This window comes from Crocuta crocuta, unplaced genomic scaffold (genome assembly GCF_008692635.1).
Source record: "Crocuta crocuta isolate KB4526 unplaced genomic scaffold, BGI_CrCroc_1.0 scaffold266, whole genome shotgun sequence".
In the NCBI taxonomy this organism is placed as follows: domain Eukaryota; kingdom Metazoa; phylum Chordata; class Mammalia; order Carnivora; family Hyaenidae; genus Crocuta; species Crocuta crocuta.
The window spans coordinates 8931810-8950776 of NW_027531005.1; the positions used below are offsets into that span (position 1 = coordinate 8931810).

The 18967-nt window shown below is 37.3% G+C and overlaps 1 long non-coding RNA gene across 2 annotated transcripts in view; it reads right to left on the minus strand.

The window, feature by feature from the left end:
* The window catches only part of LOC144237084 (uncharacterized), a 146527-nt gene that overhangs the window by 78673 nt on the left and 48887 nt on the right, over positions 1-18967 (minus strand). For both annotated transcript variants that reach the window (XR_013336748.1, XR_013336747.1), the window contains exon 2: positions 15349-15478. This is a non-coding gene — a long non-coding RNA (uncharacterized LOC144237084). The remainder of the gene's footprint in view (positions 1-15348; positions 15479-18967) is intronic.

An 18967-nucleotide genomic window follows, 5' to 3' on the forward strand; every position in this document is an offset into this window, starting at 1 on the left:
AAGACGCGGGGGGGGGGGGGGCACCAAAGAGGAAGCAGTCAATATGATCTTCCAAGAGGAGTTACTCCTCTAGGGGAATTTGACTTTCACATTGCAAAGCAAAAAAGAGACCAATGTTTCCCATTTCATTATCTGTACTCAGGCATCAGCAGCTCTTACAGTTCTGGTCTCTGCCTATCTTTCCAGTCACATGTCTTGTGACTCCTCGCTTGCTGTCTATACCCCAGTCTCTCCAAAACCCACACACACCCTCACATCTTTTTACCTTTGCATATACCAGCCTCCTAACCTTGAAATCATCCCCACCCTCCACTTACTTGGCTGGGCCTAGGGCTATAAGCTCCCCAGGACCAACATTGGATACATCATTAGCTAATTTTTCAGTATTGTGTATACCACTGGGTTTTGGTACATATTGGTGGAATACCTGAAAAGATGAAAACGGCAGTGTGGATAATGGGTAAAACCAGGAGCTCTGGAGGCATACCGGTGAGTTTTGATTCCTGTATCTTCCACTAACTCTCTGGATAATATGGAGCAAGCTATATAACTTCTCCATGACTCAATTTTTGGATTTAAGATAGGATTTCCATGAGTATTAAATGAGATAATACATGTAAGTCTCTTAGAATAGTATCTGAAAGATGGTAACCATAACTGGTAGGTATTTATAACTAAAAAGTTCTTGGATGGATATTTATGGCAGAGATAGTATTTATTCTCAAATATTGCATTCGCTTTTTAGATTTCCCACTACCTTTACAGTTAGGCAAGGACATACAATGAGTTCTAAGAAACAGGCTATCATGAAAGAGCTATCATTGGATTCTCCAAGCTCTGTGTTCTCTTGCCACAGAGAACATAAGGCAGAAGTTAAAACAGAAGAGTCTTGGGACTCAAGCAGCCTGAGTGAACGTTGTATTTTCTAACAATTGAGACTTTAGAGTTATTGTGACTGCAGCATAAAGCCACCTGTTCTGAGTAATTCAGGATCACCTTAAAGTCATACCAAAGAGATGATGGCCCACTTTATAGGCATACACTTATTTTGATGGAAAAAAGTAAGTGCAAATAGCATTAGTAGCATTGCTATAAAGGCTCAAAGTATAAAATAGGAGGCTGTAAAAAAGAAGCTGTCATAAGGATAAAGAGTAAAGAGAGAAAAGAATGTTGACTATTCAGGAGTGACTGAGTGGCTCAATCAGTTAAGTGCCAGACTTTGTCTCAGGTCATGATCTCACGGTTCATGGGTTCGAGCCCCACTTTAGGCTCTGTGCTGACACTTCAGAGCCTGGAGTCTGCTTCAGATTCTGTGTCTCCTTCTCTCTCTGTCCCTTCTCAGCTTACACTCTGTCTTTCTGTCTCAGAAATAAATGTTAAAAAAAATTAAAAAAAGAATGTTGACTATGTAATCTTGGTTTAGGTATGATTGGGATCAGTAACACATTTCCTAAGATAAAACAAAACAAAACAAACTTAAATAATAATCACAGTGATGTCATATTCTTTTATTTGGGATGTGGTTTTTATTCCTGTCAGTAAGACTAAAAAAAATCTAGAACTTAGAAAAAATAAATCTGACTCACTATTAGATTAAATTAATAAAAATATATAAAACAAGTAATAGCATTTATTTTAAAAAATATTTTCTTAATATTTATTTTATTTTTGAGACAGAAAGAGAGCAGGGGAGGATCAGAGAGAGAGGGAGAGAATCCCAAGCAGGTTCTGCACTGGCAGCAGAGAGCAGGTTCTGCACTGGCAGCAGAGAGCCTGAGGCAGGGCTTGAACTCATGATCACAACCTGCCTGAGTTGAAGTCAGACACCTAACCTACAGAGCCACCTAGGTGCCCCAATAATTGCATTTCTTGAACATTATTCTGGAAATGGGTAGATTTTTGTGAGTGTAGGTGGGAGAGAAAATATCCCACCTTTTCAATATCATTAAAAAATATGAACTTTTCGCCTAGGGAAAAATGAAGGTGCCCAAATAAACACAAAGTTTCCAGGGCTCTTGGACCCAGAGTTACAAAACCTTTTGTTGTGGATTTCTTTTTCAAACCCTGATTTGAACTATCCAGAAACATCTTGAGAGAAATTCCTTAACAATTTTAATATATCAGTTGGGCTACCCTTAATAACAGTATGCGCTTCATGGGGAGTATAGATGAACCATCAACACTTAAATTAGTATACATGTTGTGGAAGGCAAATAGTCAATATTCCTCAAATTGAAAAATGGTACAGTCTGTGAGGCAGCAATTCTTTTTTTTTTTTTTTTAATGTTTTTATTTATTTCTAGGAGAGAGAGAGAGAGACAGCGTGAGCAGGGGAGGGTCAGAGAGAGAGGGAGTCACAGAATCCGAAACAGGCTAAGTCGGACGCTTAACCAACTAAGCCACCCCCGGACGCGGGCTCGAACCCACGAACCGCGAGATCATGACCTAAGCGAAAGTCGGACGCTTAACCAACTAAGCCACCCAGGCGCCCCTGTGAGGCAGCAATTCTATAGATAGGAATTATCTTTATAGATACACTTGCATAGTTATGCCACAATATATGTTCAAGGGTCTTCATTATAGTTTTGTTCCTTACAGCAAAACTCCTGGGAAATAATGACCATTGACAAGACACAGGTTAAACTGGTTATAGCACATTTATATAATATTCTCAGCAGCCACTAAATAAAATAAAATTATTGATATGTATGTAGTGACATTGGAAGATGATCCAATTAGTTAAATAAACATGACTACATATTAAATGGTCTTGTTAGAGAATTTTTATACGAATGTGTATGTGTTATATGTGCATGCGTGTGTGTGTGTTCTGAAAGAATATGTAGAAAACCATTAAAAGTTTTTTTAAAACCTTTGATGAGATATATGCCCACACATGACACTTAGGAACATTTAATAAATATGTTTGCACATATTTATTTGTTTTTTTTAGTGAGAGAGAGTGCATAAGTAGGGGAGAGGGGCAGACAGACAGAGAGAGAAAATCATAATCAGGCTCTCCACTCAGTGCCTCAGTGTGGAACCCAACTCTGGACTCGATCCCATGACCCTGGGATCATGACCTGAGCCAAAATCAAGAGTTGGACCCTCTACCCACTGAGCAGCCCAGGTGCCCCAATATGTTTGCATTTATTTAGTATTTACTGAGGTCACAATTTCTCCTTGCTCACATGTTTCAATGCTTTGGAAATACAAAAGAACGTGGAAGACAGTCATTACCTTTGACTTTTAAACATGTTGTCAATAAGAAAAACAGATATTTGAAATAGAGAAAATGTAAAAGACAATACACGGATAAGTAAAACCTGAAATGCTAAAATTACTGAATAATAAGTGCTAAACAACGTTGTTATTAGACTTGGGAGAAACTGCTTTATCAAACAAAATATTCTCACCTAAGGCAAATGTGTGTGTGTGTGTGTATACACGTACTTTGAAAAACAAAAAAACATGTGAATCATACAATTCACATAGGAAGAACTCAGGAAATTGCAACCTTTAATTCCAAAGGGCTGAACACACACACATACATAGATATACACACATATTCACCCCCTACGAGGATATCACAAACTTCTTCCCCATAATTTTGCTTACTGAGTGTAGAACAAACACTGAAGATACAACTTATTTATCAAGGATCAAATAAGAAAAGAGCAAATTCAATTCATATACTGTGTGGTATTTCTCTAGTTGCTTCTAGATGTATACTATAAGTTCTTACACGACTTCAACATCTCAGATACCAGCAGCTATATTTGGCAATGTGGCAGCTTTATTAAGATAGCTGTTAGTGGTGCTAAGAAAGTATGCTAATTTTCAACCGAGCCTGACAACATCTGATACACAGGCCACGTTGACAACTGCACCAGCTGGATCATTCTGAATTCTTACAGTAGACAAGTCTGTCAAAAAAAAAAAAAGTCAACTGGGCTGTGTGTGTACCTACACAATCACGGGTGTGACTGACATTTTTTTCAGTGATGCTGGGATCATATCTCTCTGGGAGATAATCCTGATATTTATAGTGGACTTAAAAAGAAATGCTGGTCAAAACATCCTAAAATTCAGTAATATTTCTATGAAAAAAGGTGCAGTCAGTTAAATTATTAGAAAATCTATAATGAAGAGCTATTTTAGGTAAGATCATTTTGGTTCAAAAACCGCTCACTTTTATATGTTGACTAATTGTGATAAATGTGGTACTTGTTGTTTCATGTTGTTCGGAAGTGATTTCAAAATTTCCTTTGTAAATAAAATATCCTAAGTAGCACTGATCAAGTCTGTTGGTTGGAGGTTACAGGCACAGAATTGAGAAAATACAGTGGTAGCAGTTTGGGACCAGGATTAGTCTCCAATTTTTCCAGCTATTGAGAGGAGATGAGGATTCTGGACTCTTGGTAAGATCTAAACACTGGTTCATGTTTGTATATCGTTTGCATATTAAGAGTAGTACTGGCTATGACAGCACAGTTCCACCTCTGTAAAAGTCTTCTCCATGGGTTCATCTGCTGGACTAATTTGAGTATACATTTGCCTGGGAGGTGAGGAGGTGTGTATAGAATAAAGGGTACTTTTTCTTACATGTGTGTGAGTTTTTGGACTGCTTGCTTGTGATTGAGTTGACATCTTTCTGTATTTCATCACTTGTCCAGAAAGTCTGAGAGAAAATTTGTGACAGTTGAGCCACATGCGCTCAGAGTGACTTAATTACACTATGAATCAAGCCACTTTTACCTCTCCCTTCTAAATTCTAAAAATTTCTTATTTAATAGATTTCATTTCTTCCATTTGCTTTAGAAAGTAAAGAAATACAATGTAGGTTATTAATTTAGATGATGCAGGATATCTCAGAGTTTCTGAAAATTTATTGCTTATTTAGGAAAATGACTAGTATACTTACCAGGAACAGCTGTGACAAAAGAAAAAGGATTTAAAAACAAAACAAAATGAAATACTAGGCTATTTAAAATGCTCTGGATTCCTAATGATTGTCCTTTCCTAAGATAAAGGGGAAGATCTTTGGGGAGTACACAGATAAGCAAATCAGTGAACCTCAGATTGCCCGTGGTGCGAGCAGAAGTATGCATTGTCGCTTCACAGACAGACAACTCTTTGTTCCTGCACCTGGAGACATCTATTAATAGGAGTCACCTAGACGTTGGTTATACATAATTTAAAAATAGGAATACAAATTACTGGGCTAGGTAGGTCTCCCACAGAAATCAGCAGGTGATACAAGAGAAGAAGAGTTTTCTTAAATACAAATTCTTAGTGCCTATCCAGTGGAGAGTAAAATGGACACGATTCAAGGATTAATTAAGACATTCCTAAAGTTCTTTTTTAGTTGCTAAATACAGGGGAAAAAAAAAAAATCAACCTAATCATAGACAAACGCTCTGAGATATAGAATTGTCTTATGCTAACTCATTTCTCTCACTTAACATCCAGCAGCCTCCTAGCAGCTGCCAAACATGTACTCTGCATTACAGATTCTAAGTGAAGAATTGTGTTTTCCATAAGTAGCTCAAAATATATTAGTGATACTTTAAAAACTATATTGGATTTATCAAATTTAATATGTACGGATACCCTCAACTTGGGTGGGGTGAGAATATCAAGAAGATTTTGGAGATTGCTCAAGTTTCATTGAGATCTGAATTCAGATATTACTAAGAGGTACTGACAGATACTACAGTGTAAGCCTTTTGGATAGCCTCATGAAGGAATGAAATCTCACCTTAAGCTCAGCTAAGAGCAAGATGCCTCAGAATTCAAAAAAGTATGGAGACGCAGATATGATATTAATTCCATGAGATATATCATTCCATCAGTATGAAACCAGACAATAATGATGTCAATAATAACAATAAAATGTATATACATTAAGTGCTACATATTTAGAATTTTATATGTATCTATCATCTCACTTATCCTGCTAACACTCAGGAATTATATGATATTATAATTATTATCATCATTATTATTTCATCTACTTCACAAGTAAGAAAACTGAGACTTCATACATATTAAGAAAATTGCTTAGAGCCACTTTGCAATTTAAATGGTAGTGCCCAGGCTCGCAACACTGTGCCGCCTTGAGCTACCCACAACCTGCTTGCCTTTCAAAGAGGCAAGAGACACCAAGAACCTGACTAAAATCCCATAGTAGGGTCTAATGCAGAGAGACAATGCCAAGAGCCATCAATAGTAAAAATTCCCTGATGATGGGAGCAATTGCTATTATGAAACCTGCAAAAAGCATCACTGCGAGATGATGCTAGTTACAAAGCCCCTAGACATCTGCTACTCAAAGTGTGGTCTCTAGACTAGCAATACTAATACTTATTATAAATGTGAAATCTTAGGGTTCAGCCCTGTCCTGCTGAATCTGCATTATAAAGACCTTCTGAATCTGCATAAGATCTCTAGATAATTCATATACAAATTGAAGTTTGAGAATCACTGCCAACCGATCACCCATAAAGTACTGTAGGGTGCCACCTGAGACAGAATGTTACAGTTTTACTTCGAATTTAACAAGATGAACTGGGAGAAGGAATAGCCTATATGGGGATCTATTATTTATAGAAAAGTAATTACATTAGTATTAAGATAGGACATTCAATTTAGGGACACGTCAGACAGCACTACTCTCTATGATAGGAATTTATAAGACTGCTTGTGTACTGCCTGTGTGGAATCAGCTGCCAATCCCTGAGGTTCAATTCTGTCTACTGAATATCTTGTCTGAGGAAGCTGATGCCCTGGTGCTGTTTTAAGATGTTGGAGGTAAGATAAAGATGCCTCTCTATGTGTCATCATGAAGCAGCATCCTAAAATGTAATCAAAGAAAAATAATCTACTAACTTGGAAATTGTAGGTTGAAATGTGGAATGGATAATGCTATAATAACAAATGCAAATGGAAAGTTGATAGTCCCCATGGAATCTAGAAAAGTGAAAGCTAGTAAGAATCAGTCATTGTTTCTACAGCATGATCCAGAAGAGAAGGTGTTCTCACCAGTCACCAGAAATATTCCCTCCATTAGACAGCTATATCTATTAGGACAATGTCTTACCAAACCTCTAGGGCTTGATGAATGGCTGCTTAAAGCGACTTTATTACCTATGTTCTGATCCCAAATTCAGCAAGCTAACTTTTCTTATTTTATTTTATTTTTTTTTAATTTTTTAATGTTTTATTTATTTCTAGGAGAGAGAGAGAGAGAGACAGCGTGGGCAGGGGAGGGGCAGAGAGAGAGGGAGTGACAGACTCTGAAACAGGCTCCAGGCTCTGAGCTGGCAGTCAGCACAGAGCTCCACGCAGGGCTCGAACCCACGAACCGAGAGATCATGACCTAAGCGAAAGTCGGACGTCCAACCAACTAAGCCACCCAGGCGCCCCTAACTTTTCTTATTTTAATTCACCTTCTCAGGTCAGTTTCCCAACAGAAGATGTATTTACCAGATGGTACGTAAATCCAGTCCTTGTTATAAATTATTTAAATGGTTTTCTATTGCAAATCTCTTTGGGCAAATTTGGGTGGTATTAATCTCGTTCACGCTGACCTAAAGATTTGGGAATTGCTAAAGTACGACACTAGACTTTGGATGAGGAGAGGCTATGATCAAGTTTCAACATTATAAAAGGGCTGACCTAAAATAATCAACTTTAATTGTTTAACCAACTCAACTGTTTTTTGGTCAGTAATAGTGTAGAACGGAATTGCTAACTACTGCACCTGACCTGTGCCATCTTTAGAAGAGAAAATATGCTGTGCATGCTCCAGGTAAAACTGCACTTCCTCTGCTTTCACCCTGGGCTTGGCAACAGTGGGGAGGGTGTTGGGTGCTCCAGATGTTGTGGAGGAAGCCATTTCCCCCAATGTTTCTATGGTGTTATGAGGAAATTTTTGTGTTCTGGGATTAAATAGAGTCAACACAATCACTGGTTCTCCAGATGAGACTAACCCCACCACTGGCCTCCATACGAACATCAGAAGGTTGGAAAGGATTGTTGGCTTTCTATCTCATAACAGGTCCCATGAGCTGTGGAGGTTGAGTAGATGTCCTCTCTCCTATTGTCCTGTTTTGCCTAGGACCTAGGAGTTTCCTTGGATTTGGGATTTTCAGTGCTAAAATCAGCAAAGTCCCATGCAAACTTGGATGCGTTGACCATCCTATTTCATTGACACTCTTGGACCATTCTCTATTCTTCATATAGGCTACCGGCTTTCTCATGTCATCCTAGAATATTACTCATAACCCCTTCTAGTTGCAGTTAACTATACCAGTGATTATCAAACCATCTGTGGGGAAGGGCCAGTATTTTTTTCCTTCCCTATTTCAAATCAATAAATATAATAAAAATTAAATTACAGACAATGAAATAAAGTGGGCATAAAACATAAGTTTATTTTATTATTAATAGATTTAATGGATATTAAAAACAAGGCTATCACTTTGCTAAGAAAGTGTATAAATGGCTACTCTTAATGTCTGCTCTTACCTCACTAGGGATGAGTAACAAGTTATGTACCACATTAGGAGGAACACTTTTTCACTTAACTTCAGATTGTTCTTCCTCATCCTTTAAAGATTTTACGTGCTGGTTCACTGTTATTTCCTCCAAAACTGCCTCTGTCACGATTCTTGGTTTTTTTAATATCCATTTGGATGATTTCTCCCAATAACCTGGACTCTCAGATATGTGACCTTTAATAATCCTGTTCTTGATCTTTATGAGACTTCCAAGTCTGTGGACATATTCTAAAATTTGTCATTACCAATCTCTAATTATCCCATTGTCTGACTACAGGGAAAGTCCAGGCAAATCAGGATGAATTGATTATCCTACTTCACTGCCATAGAGGTAAAAGCAGAAACTGGGAGTAGCAATTTACATGCATTATTTTTAAAGCAATTCAATGTTTTTCATATTAATTAAATCTAATAATAATCATAAATTGACTTTATGTTTTATGTCCTTTTTCAGGTCACTCACTCCCTCTACTACCTTTACAAAAACAAAATTTTCAACCCCACCAAGATCTGTCATCCATTAATTCTACCACCTTTGAAATTTTCATTAAATTTTATTTTTATTATGAAATATAGAGAATCAGTTTCTCAATTCTGAAAATAAAACTTGACTTTTTAAAATTGAATCTATAATCAGTTTTGAGATGATTGTATCATTACAAAGTAAAACTTTGTGCCTGTGACATAGTATTTTCTCCACTTATTTCAGTTTTACAAATTTCTGATATGCTACATATTTACATAACTATTTTGATTGACTATCTTTATCCACTAGAGTGTGACATCAGAGAAGGCAGGTACTTTTGTGTTTTGTTTACTGTACTATTGTTTATATAGCACCTAAAATTGTGTGTCTGACACAAAATAAGCCTTTAATAATATTTAATCTTTACGTTCATTCATCCAAATTCAAATGCAAGGAATTCTAAGATAACTGAGAAACAGAATCTATTTTTAAAGATTTCATATATTTGGCTGACAACTGCATTACGACAATCAGTAATAACGCAAAGTGTAATATGAAACAGGTTAAACAGAGATTTATGGGGACACTGAGGAAATGTATACAATTCAGTCTGGGGCTATAGTAACTTTGAGGAAGACATACTGCTTACTCCATAGGGGGTGATCAGAGCTATTGAAAGGAAAAGAGAGATGATTGAGGGTATATTCTAGGAAGTTCAAACTACAGAGACAGAAACCTTAGGGAGCCTGAATGGGTGTTTATAGGCTATGAAATGACAATTAGGGAGAAATGAGGATTGGAAGACACTGGTGAAAGTTAGAGAAACCTAGACTTTAGACTTTTTTTCCCCTCTCTTTTATGTTTGTTATACGAAATCACTGAGGAGTTTTACATATGGAAGTGAAATATACAGATTCATACCTTAATAAAGGATGAAATTGAGCATGTGGTAGCCTAGAGAATACACGATAACAAATTTGAAATTGGGAATGGTTTATAGCAACAGAGAAAATAGAATAGATTTTAATGTTCTTGGTATTTAGGAAGCATTAATGAGAGCACTGACAGATGCACAGATTTGGGGGGAAAAAAGGGAAAGAGTAAAGTTCACAATGACCATTAGCTAAAAGCAATCAGTACTGTGACCAGGTCAAATTAAAAATTAACCAAAAAGCATCTTTCCTATATAGAAACAAAAGCCTTTCCAAATGACAATAAAGTACAAAACACCTAGGAAGAAACCTAGCAGGAAATTTGCAGAATATATGTAAACACAATTTAAATTTGTATTAAGACAGGAAAGAGGGATGCCTGGGTGGCACAGTCAGTTAAGTGTTCAACTCTTGATTTCGACTCAGATCATGATCTCATGGTTTGTGGGATAGAGCCCCCAATCAGGCTCTGAGCTGACAGCATGGAGCCTACTTGAGATTCTCTCTGTCCCTCCCTCTACCCCTCTCCCACCCAAGTGCTCACGTGCATGTGCTTGTGCGGGCTCTATCTCTCTCTTAAAACAAATAAATAAACATTTTTTAAAAAGACATGAAAGTAAAGTTTAATAACCAGTGATTAATTGTGGTTGCACAGAAATAGTGACATCAACTCACTGTAAATTCAAATATATATTAGATATATCTTAATCAATTACTTTTATGATTCTCACTTCTTCTCCCCTTTCTCATTCTACTTACTGATTTCAGTCTTAAAGAAAAAACTTGATAAAATTTATGTGTCTAAATTAATGTGTAAGAATAAGAAGAAAAAGTCAAAGATGAGTTTTTAATGGTAGAGAACTATTCTTGTTAAATATATACTAAGCTGTGTTAATTAAACCATGAAATAATGGCTTAGGGGTTGACAAATCAATGGAATAGAATAGAGGACAAAAATAGAACCACGTGTATGGGATATTTAGTACATGATAAATATAGGTTTCTCAAAACCCAGTGATGGAAAAACACATTACTCAATAAACTGGATTAAGGTACCCAGTTATATGTTGAGGAAAAAGAGCTGGACACTTGCTTTTATTAACAAAATAAATTCCAAATGATTCACCATCAACAAAATTTAAAAACAATAAACTCTGAGAAATGTTTGTAGTACCTATGGCAAAATTTCCTTAATGTATAAATAAGTATTAATGATTTATTTCTTTTAAAAACGCAACCACATAAAATGGTCAAACGATCTGAAGAATCAGTTCTCTCTCTCTGTCTTACACACGCTTATATAAATGACTAATAATATACATAAAAGCTTACCTCACTTAATTAAAATATGCCAATTAAAACAAAATGTAGCTGTTTTTTTGCCAAATAACCTGACAAATTTTGTAAACATTATAAAATTCCATGTTATTTAAAGCATGAGGAAATCTGTGCTATCATCCCCCTTTGCCAGAAGTTTACAGATGTTTTATACCAATTTTTGTAGATAAAGTGCAAAATTTCAAAATATAAAATATATACATCATTTGGAAATTAGTCTGTGATACAATTTACTCACACAAGTGCTCCCTAAATAAATAAAAAGGGTATTGACTTGGGCGCATAGATGAGCTACATACTTCCAGTGCAATACTATGGAGCTATTAATGAAGAATGAGTTATAGCTGTGAGTTATGTTATAAGAAAATTATATATAATCCAGAGGACTTGAAGCAGGCTCCACACTAACAGCAGTGAGCCAGATGTGGGGTTCGAACTCACAAACTATGAGATCATGACCTGAGGTGAAGTGAGATGCTTAACTGACTGAGCTACCTAGGCGCCCGATGCATAATTATATTTTTAAGTGTAAAGCAAGTTGGGGATCAGTACATGTCATTTGATTACATTAAAAAACAGCATATGCACATGCTTTTTTTATTTGCATATGCATGCAAATATGTGCTGGAAAAATACACCCCAACTTGCTAACAATAGGTACAGTTGAGGAAAGAAATGAAGGAAGGAAGCCATGAATAGAGAAAGGAAATTTTCATTTTTTTTATTTTGAACACTTCAAGATTTTCTGCAATCTTCAATAATGACCATATGTTACTTTTAAATAAAGACTACCTTGTGGTGAACTAAACACTGCAATATTTTACACTTCTAACTGGATTTACTAGCAATATCAAATTTGGAACAAAATTAGACACATTCCCTCCCCAGTAAAGAATATGTTTCAGTAGGACCTAGTAAGACAAAAACATGGCCTATCCATATGATTGCATAAGCACTCTCCGCCCCGTCCCCCTGCCGAGTGATTGACCTGCAGACCAAAAAAGATTCAGTAAGTTTTGTCAGGAATTTTTCTGAAGGCAGAGTTAAGTGATGAACATAACCCGATGAATATTTACAGAAAAATCCTTTTACATTCTTGCGGTGGTTTGTTGTTCACCAGACAAACTTCTTATAAGTTTGCTTCCCAAGTACTTTCGCTTGTGTTGTAAATTAATAAATTGATATTCTCATTTATACTTCAGGCTCTGTGAACTTGATTAATGTGAGTCTCAACCTCAGCAATTGACCCACTCTTGGACTGCTGACAAAATCAAATTTCTGAGCAGGTGGAACCAATCCTACGCCCTAGACTCTGGTAGCTTCTCCAAGTCAAGTGCTAACTTTAGAAACCTTTCATTGAAATAAAACAGAATTCTGCCGAAAATAGTTCTTCTAACTAAAATGCTCCATTTCTATCAAATTATAGCCATTATTAAGAGCTTAATCCAAACCTTACCTCCTACATAAAAACTTCCGTTATTATAGGGGTGCCTGGGTGGCTCAGTCAGTTGACCATCCGACTTCGGCTCAGGTCATGATTTCACAGTCCATGAGTTCGAGCCCCACATTGGTCTCTGTGCTGACAGTTCAGAGCCTGGAGTCTGCTTGGGATTCTGTGTCTCCCTCTTTCTGCCCCTCCCCCACTTGCACTCTGTCTCTATTTCTCTCTCTCAAAAATAATAAATAAGCATTTAAAAAAAATTAAACTTCCATCATTATAACAGGCGACTTGCTTCTTCAAAATGTTTGTAGAACTTGTTTCCCTTGTACTTATTGGGCATTTATCACACATTAATTGCATTCTTGTTCATTAACATTGATCATATCCTGTACAAAACTTGGATACTGGTATATTTTTTATTATCAATGTTACCTGGAATAACCCCTTACACTTAATATGGTTCAAATTTAGAATATATTTCTAAATATATAGAAATATTAGAACCAAGCTTTCTCAATTGCCCTCTTCTGCTCAGTGTCTCTCCTTTTCTGAACTTATTTCCTAGATCACCATTTACACAAATGCCTTATTATGTTTCTTAAATTTTATTTTATATTATTAACTTGCATTAAGTGACTATCTCTCCTTTAGTCCACACATTCTTTGGTGTTGGCAAACATTTATTAGTACACATGAAAGAAATGCTTACTGAATGAATCCACATGTGTACACTCCTTAACCTAATCTTAATGCATTGTGGAATATATAGATTCCCTCTACATGAGTGTTAAATGAACACATACCCATACGGAATTACAGGAACTCCTAAAAGAAGTTTTATGAATTAAAATGATTCAGAAATATTTTTAGACAATTATTCTTACACTTTGAAGAAAAGCAGATAAATGCAAGCTTTATTTGGAGTTACGTTCGCTTTAAAGAGTGGCACAAGGTAGATGATAAGTTAGCAAAGAGGTATTCACCCACCAGCTATGCAATAATTGTTTTACTTTTGTGCTTTCTTTCTGCTTCCAGAGTGAAGCAAAATGTTCTGAGTTGATATATTATTTTCATATGCTTGAAAGGCTGCATTAACTTTTGTTAATTAACTTAATTACTGTGACTCAAGCAACCCTGGCTTTCCTGAAACGTTAGTCAGGTCTGGAATAAAGCGAGGGATGCCTTATGGAAATAATACCTCCTGTAGACTTTGTCTGGTGTTCTCACTTTATTACTATTTGGTCACCTTGCTTTATGGAGTTTGGCTATCAATGACCACATATTACAGGTTACAAAAATGATGCACTGAACCTGAATAGAGAAAACATTTTTATGGCAAGTGTAGATTAGTTACGTCCAAAATTCTATTTAGGAAATTAGTTCTCATATTCATTGCAACTTACCTGGAGGGTGTAAATTATCAGAGTTAGAATGAACCTATACAAGTTATACTTCCTGTTTATATTTGCATATATGATCTCTGCATCTATCTATCCCTCATTTGGGCTATAAAGTCCATTTGTCCCTCCAGAAAGATTCTTCTATTTCTCAAGTTCATAAAATTGGGTACTGTCCTATGTTACTCTTAGACATTTCTTTCTATCATCATTTTTTTTTTCTTTTAAGGACTTTCCAAACCATTCAGAAATGGTGGCCAAACTTTGAACATGCTGTCCTGATGCTATCATAGCAACTTGTCCTCCCACATGTCAACATGACAAAGAATTGAGAGGCAGATGGCCATCTGATCTTCTTGAGAGAGAAAGGTTAAGGTGAACGAATTCCACAATATGTGGGATACCAATGTAGCGGTATTCCCCCTTGCCTCCCTAATGGCGGCCTGCTATATAAGGCTTTGAAAAGACAGAAGTGGATGAAAAAAAAGGGGGTTAGTAAAGTAAGAGGAGAAAACTATATTATTCTAGAGCAGTGTGTACCATTCAAAGTGGGATTACTGACCCCAAACAAGAATGCAAACACATTTTCATTCCTCCTCTCTCTCTTCTGTATCTATACAGATGTCATAACTGTGAACTTTACCTAAGGTAGTGTCAGGGAGAAGAGGAAGTGAATAGGAATGGAAAAGAAATCTCTGATTTTCTTGGCTTTGGAGAAAGCAGCTAATTTCAAAACCACAGAGTTATTAAAAGGATGGAAGATTTGTCCAAATTTTGATTTTGTCAAATATTTTGGTTTTGGCTGAGCAAGAAAGATTTTCTTAAGAAAAAGGTTTACAGACTAAATTATAAAAAGAATTAGAAAGTTGTGAGTTATTTCTGGTTCTAAGGTTACCACTTAAGTATGGGCATGTACACTGCACAAAGGGGCCACATTGAAGAGTTTGCTATTGACATCTTACATATTTATTCACATATATGAGCATCTGGGATGATTTGAAGACTCTTGGCTTCTAGGATTTAAAAAGAAATCTCTTCCATATAAACCCACACCTGTAGGCATGGCTGCGTACACAGATCATGCTCTGGGCTTCCACTGTTACATCCTTTCGTCACCTACAGGATGTTCTTAAATGTTCTGTAATTCCCACTCTCGCCACTCCCTCTGACCAACAGATTTGATCCAGACCTAATAATCTGATTATCTCACCTCAGGCCAGGGGTGGTAGTGGTCTCAGACTGGCATGCTGTGTGCTGGGTCCATTATAGCTTCGGTGAGTGTGAGCCAATAAGCGTTGGTACAAGAAACTCAAGCACATCCACTTTCTTTCTAAATGTACCTATAGAAGCAATGGCAGATAGCATAAATTAATGATTCTAATCCTGCGAATCACAGCAGACCAGTGGCTTGGTTTCATCAAAAAGTCAGTATTGATACCTTACAGTTCTTTTAAGCTTTTTCCTCTTCTGTTTCTTACTTCCAATCTGCCTCCATGTCCCATAAATTATACCTTCTAAATGCTTATATTTATTCATAATTTTAGACCTCTACCGCTAGAGATTTACTCCAAACTCTCATCATTTCTTATATGATTTACTATATTTATCTACTAGATTATTTTGTTTGCTATCCAATCTTTGTTTATCATCAGTCTCTGACACTTCTTAATAAGCTTTGTGAGAAAGAGGAAAAGGGTGACAGAGGGTTGTGGGCAGAAAGAGAATGAATGCTTGTTTTGTTCTTTACTTACTTCCATCATGTGCTACATTGTTCAACATGTAGTAAGAAAGCAAACCTTATATTTGAAGAATAAGCATATGCTTGAATGAATGAGTGAAGAGTTGCATGCATTGCTGAAAAGTTGTATCAGCTTACCATCCTGTAAGCTATAGACATAATGACTTCTCAAAATGTAAATCTAAACATGTCACTCCCATCCTTGATTTCTATTTTTTTCTCTTTGGCCTTAAATATGAAGCCTACCTGATGTGAGATTTAAGAACATCTTTTATGACAATTTTTACCGTACTTTCACATATCTGGTGTATAGCTCACCCTCAATCTTTAACTTTTGCCCTTCTCTGAAAACACTATTTTGTTTCTCATTCTGTATCTTCAAGCACAATAGATTTTTGTTCAGATCATTCACAGAAATTCTGCAGACATTTACTTCAAGAAGGAAGTTGAACACACTGTTTACCTCTATCAGAGACCTACTAAGTCTGCTGTGAGTTTTGATTCAATATTGCCTTGCCATTTTGGAAAGTGAGCCCCTTCAACGTAAAGATAGAGTCTTTGCGTGCCCAGGACTTTATACATTTCCCTGCTTTTAATAGGCATTTAATATATATTTATAGTGAATGAGTTAAAATGAATGAACCATGACACAACAAAAGGTGCACTGGTGCATTCAGGCACTTACAGAAGCTTCAGTTTGGGGTAGTCATCCATCATTGGATGGAGGGTATTCTCTTTTCTCTCTGGTACCCAGTTATTTAAATAAGGAAGCTGATAGTTAAGACTTAAGGAAGCTAAGCGGCACCTGGGTGGCTCAGTTGGTTAAGCATCCAATTTTGGCATAGGTCATGATCTCACGGTTCATGGGTTTGAGCCCCACGTCAGGCTCTGTGCTGACAGTTCAGAGCTTGGAGCCTGCTTTGGATTTTATCTCCCTCTCACTCTGCCCCTTCCCTGCTCACACTATCTCTCTCTCTCTCTCAAAAATAAATAAAACATTTTTAAAAATTTAAAAAGACTTAAGGAAGCTGAAACTTAATATTTCAGCCTTGATTAGACTGGTAATAAAAATTATAGGTTTCTCCAAACAAAGTTTCAGATAACATGGTCACATTTTTTCCCTCAGAAAATAATACTGTACTTACTTGTATGTATTTGATTTTTGCATATATTACTCAAAAGTTCTACTGACAGTTTTAGATGCATATTCAAATTATAAACTAATAATCTGGCTCTACAAGGGTATAGAAGATTTAGACAATTCTAGAGTTTTCTCCTTGTATCTATATGAAATTTGACCCTTTAACTAACCTCTCAGACCCCCCAGTTTCCTTGAATGTGACCCAGTAATAACAACATCTAATTCACGGTCGGTGATGATGATGGTGGTGGTGGTGGTGGTGGTGGTGGTGGTGATGATGTTAATGTCAATTATTTAACAATTATCATGTGCAAGCTTCTATGATAAGCACTTTTGTAACTTATTCAATTCCTAAAACACCTGAATAAAATACTGTCTTCCTTATGTGAGTATAAAAAGATAATTGCCTAAGATTTTATAGCAAGCAAGTTATGGGATTAGAATACAGGTTAGTCGGGAAAGGCAATATGGTGGAGAAGTAGGGAACTCTGTACATTTCAGTCACCCCCATCTCTCAAACAGAGAAGGCCTGAAGCCATAGGAACCCTTACAGAATCTAGGAGTTTGGGAGGAAAAGGAGACAGCATCCACTGAGAAAACCTTATAGCATGAGTGCGAACTGGGGAAGATAAAAAGAGGGGACTGGAGACATGGAGGGAGCCCCCTTTGCGGGGAGCCATGGTAAGTCGAAGGGAAAAGAAAGAGCGGCTAAAACTGCTCAGGGAACTGTCCCTGTCCCTGGAGAAGAGAAAAACCTCACCTTGAGACACAGAGGGATCTGGTTTCCAGCTGTGCAGCTGACCTTGAGTGGGACGCACTGGTCCCAGGCAAGCCGGGCGGGAGAAACAAATCCTCTCCTCCCCGGCTCGACCTGGAGGGGAAGCGGCGCACCTGAAGCCACTCCACCGCTCTTCTGATGCGGCTCCATTCCCAGTGGGGAGGCGAGAGGCTTAAAACTGCTCGGAGGGACTCACCTGTGGGTTTATATTTCAGGTTTATATTTCAGTGGGGCCTGCTGACTAAGATCTGGAAACGAAGGTGGCTTGGGACATAGAGCACGGCCCACCTTGGCTACGCCCATGGCACACGGAGATCAGACCCAAAAGAGTGAGTTGCAACGCTTGGTTCAAGAGAGGACTGGGACACCGCCATTTTTCTCCCAACAACCACCAGGGCGCAACCTCAGGGCGTGACCTGCAGGATGCAGTGGAGGCTAAGACCCGACTACATCAAACCACGCCCATCCCCACTAGAGAGCTGCTTTTTTTCTTTACCTGAGCCAGGGGCAAGACCAACATGGATGCACTGCCGTAATTAATTCTAGGTCAATTCTTTCTATTCAGATATATTTTCCCTTGTGTCATTCGTATCCCTCCACTCTGCTGGACTGGGCACTCTGGTCACTGGTTTGCTTAAACAGTCACATTTAATCCATTCTCTAGATGTATACTCTACACCTCCACTGCTATCTTCCTTTCTCTCTCTCTCTCTGGAGTAATCAGACTATATAGTTTCTCTGGGTAACACTTTCTTCATTTTTTTCTCCTCGTCCCTTACCATTTCTCCTCTTTCTCTCTGAATTAAGCCTCTTAGTCTCTCTGCCAGGTCATTTCCAATTTCGCTTCCTCCCCACCCTGTCTTTTCTCTCTTTGTTTATGCTCTTCCATCAGCACCGCATACACCTGGCTCTTTATTTGTAGCTGGGAATTCTGGTTTTATGCTTTTAGACTGTCTTTTGTCTTTTGGTTTTTTTCTTTTCTTTTCTTCTTTTTCATTTTTTACTTTATTTTTATTTTTGTTATTTGTTTTTCCTCCTTCCTCCTTTTTCTTCCCCTTCTTTTTTTTTTTTTTTCTTTTTCCCTTTCGGTTTGAGTGTTTATTAGATTTGTCTGTGCATTTGTGTGCCTTTTTTCCTGTGTGTTTGTCTGTCTATTTTCTTGCCAGGGCTAC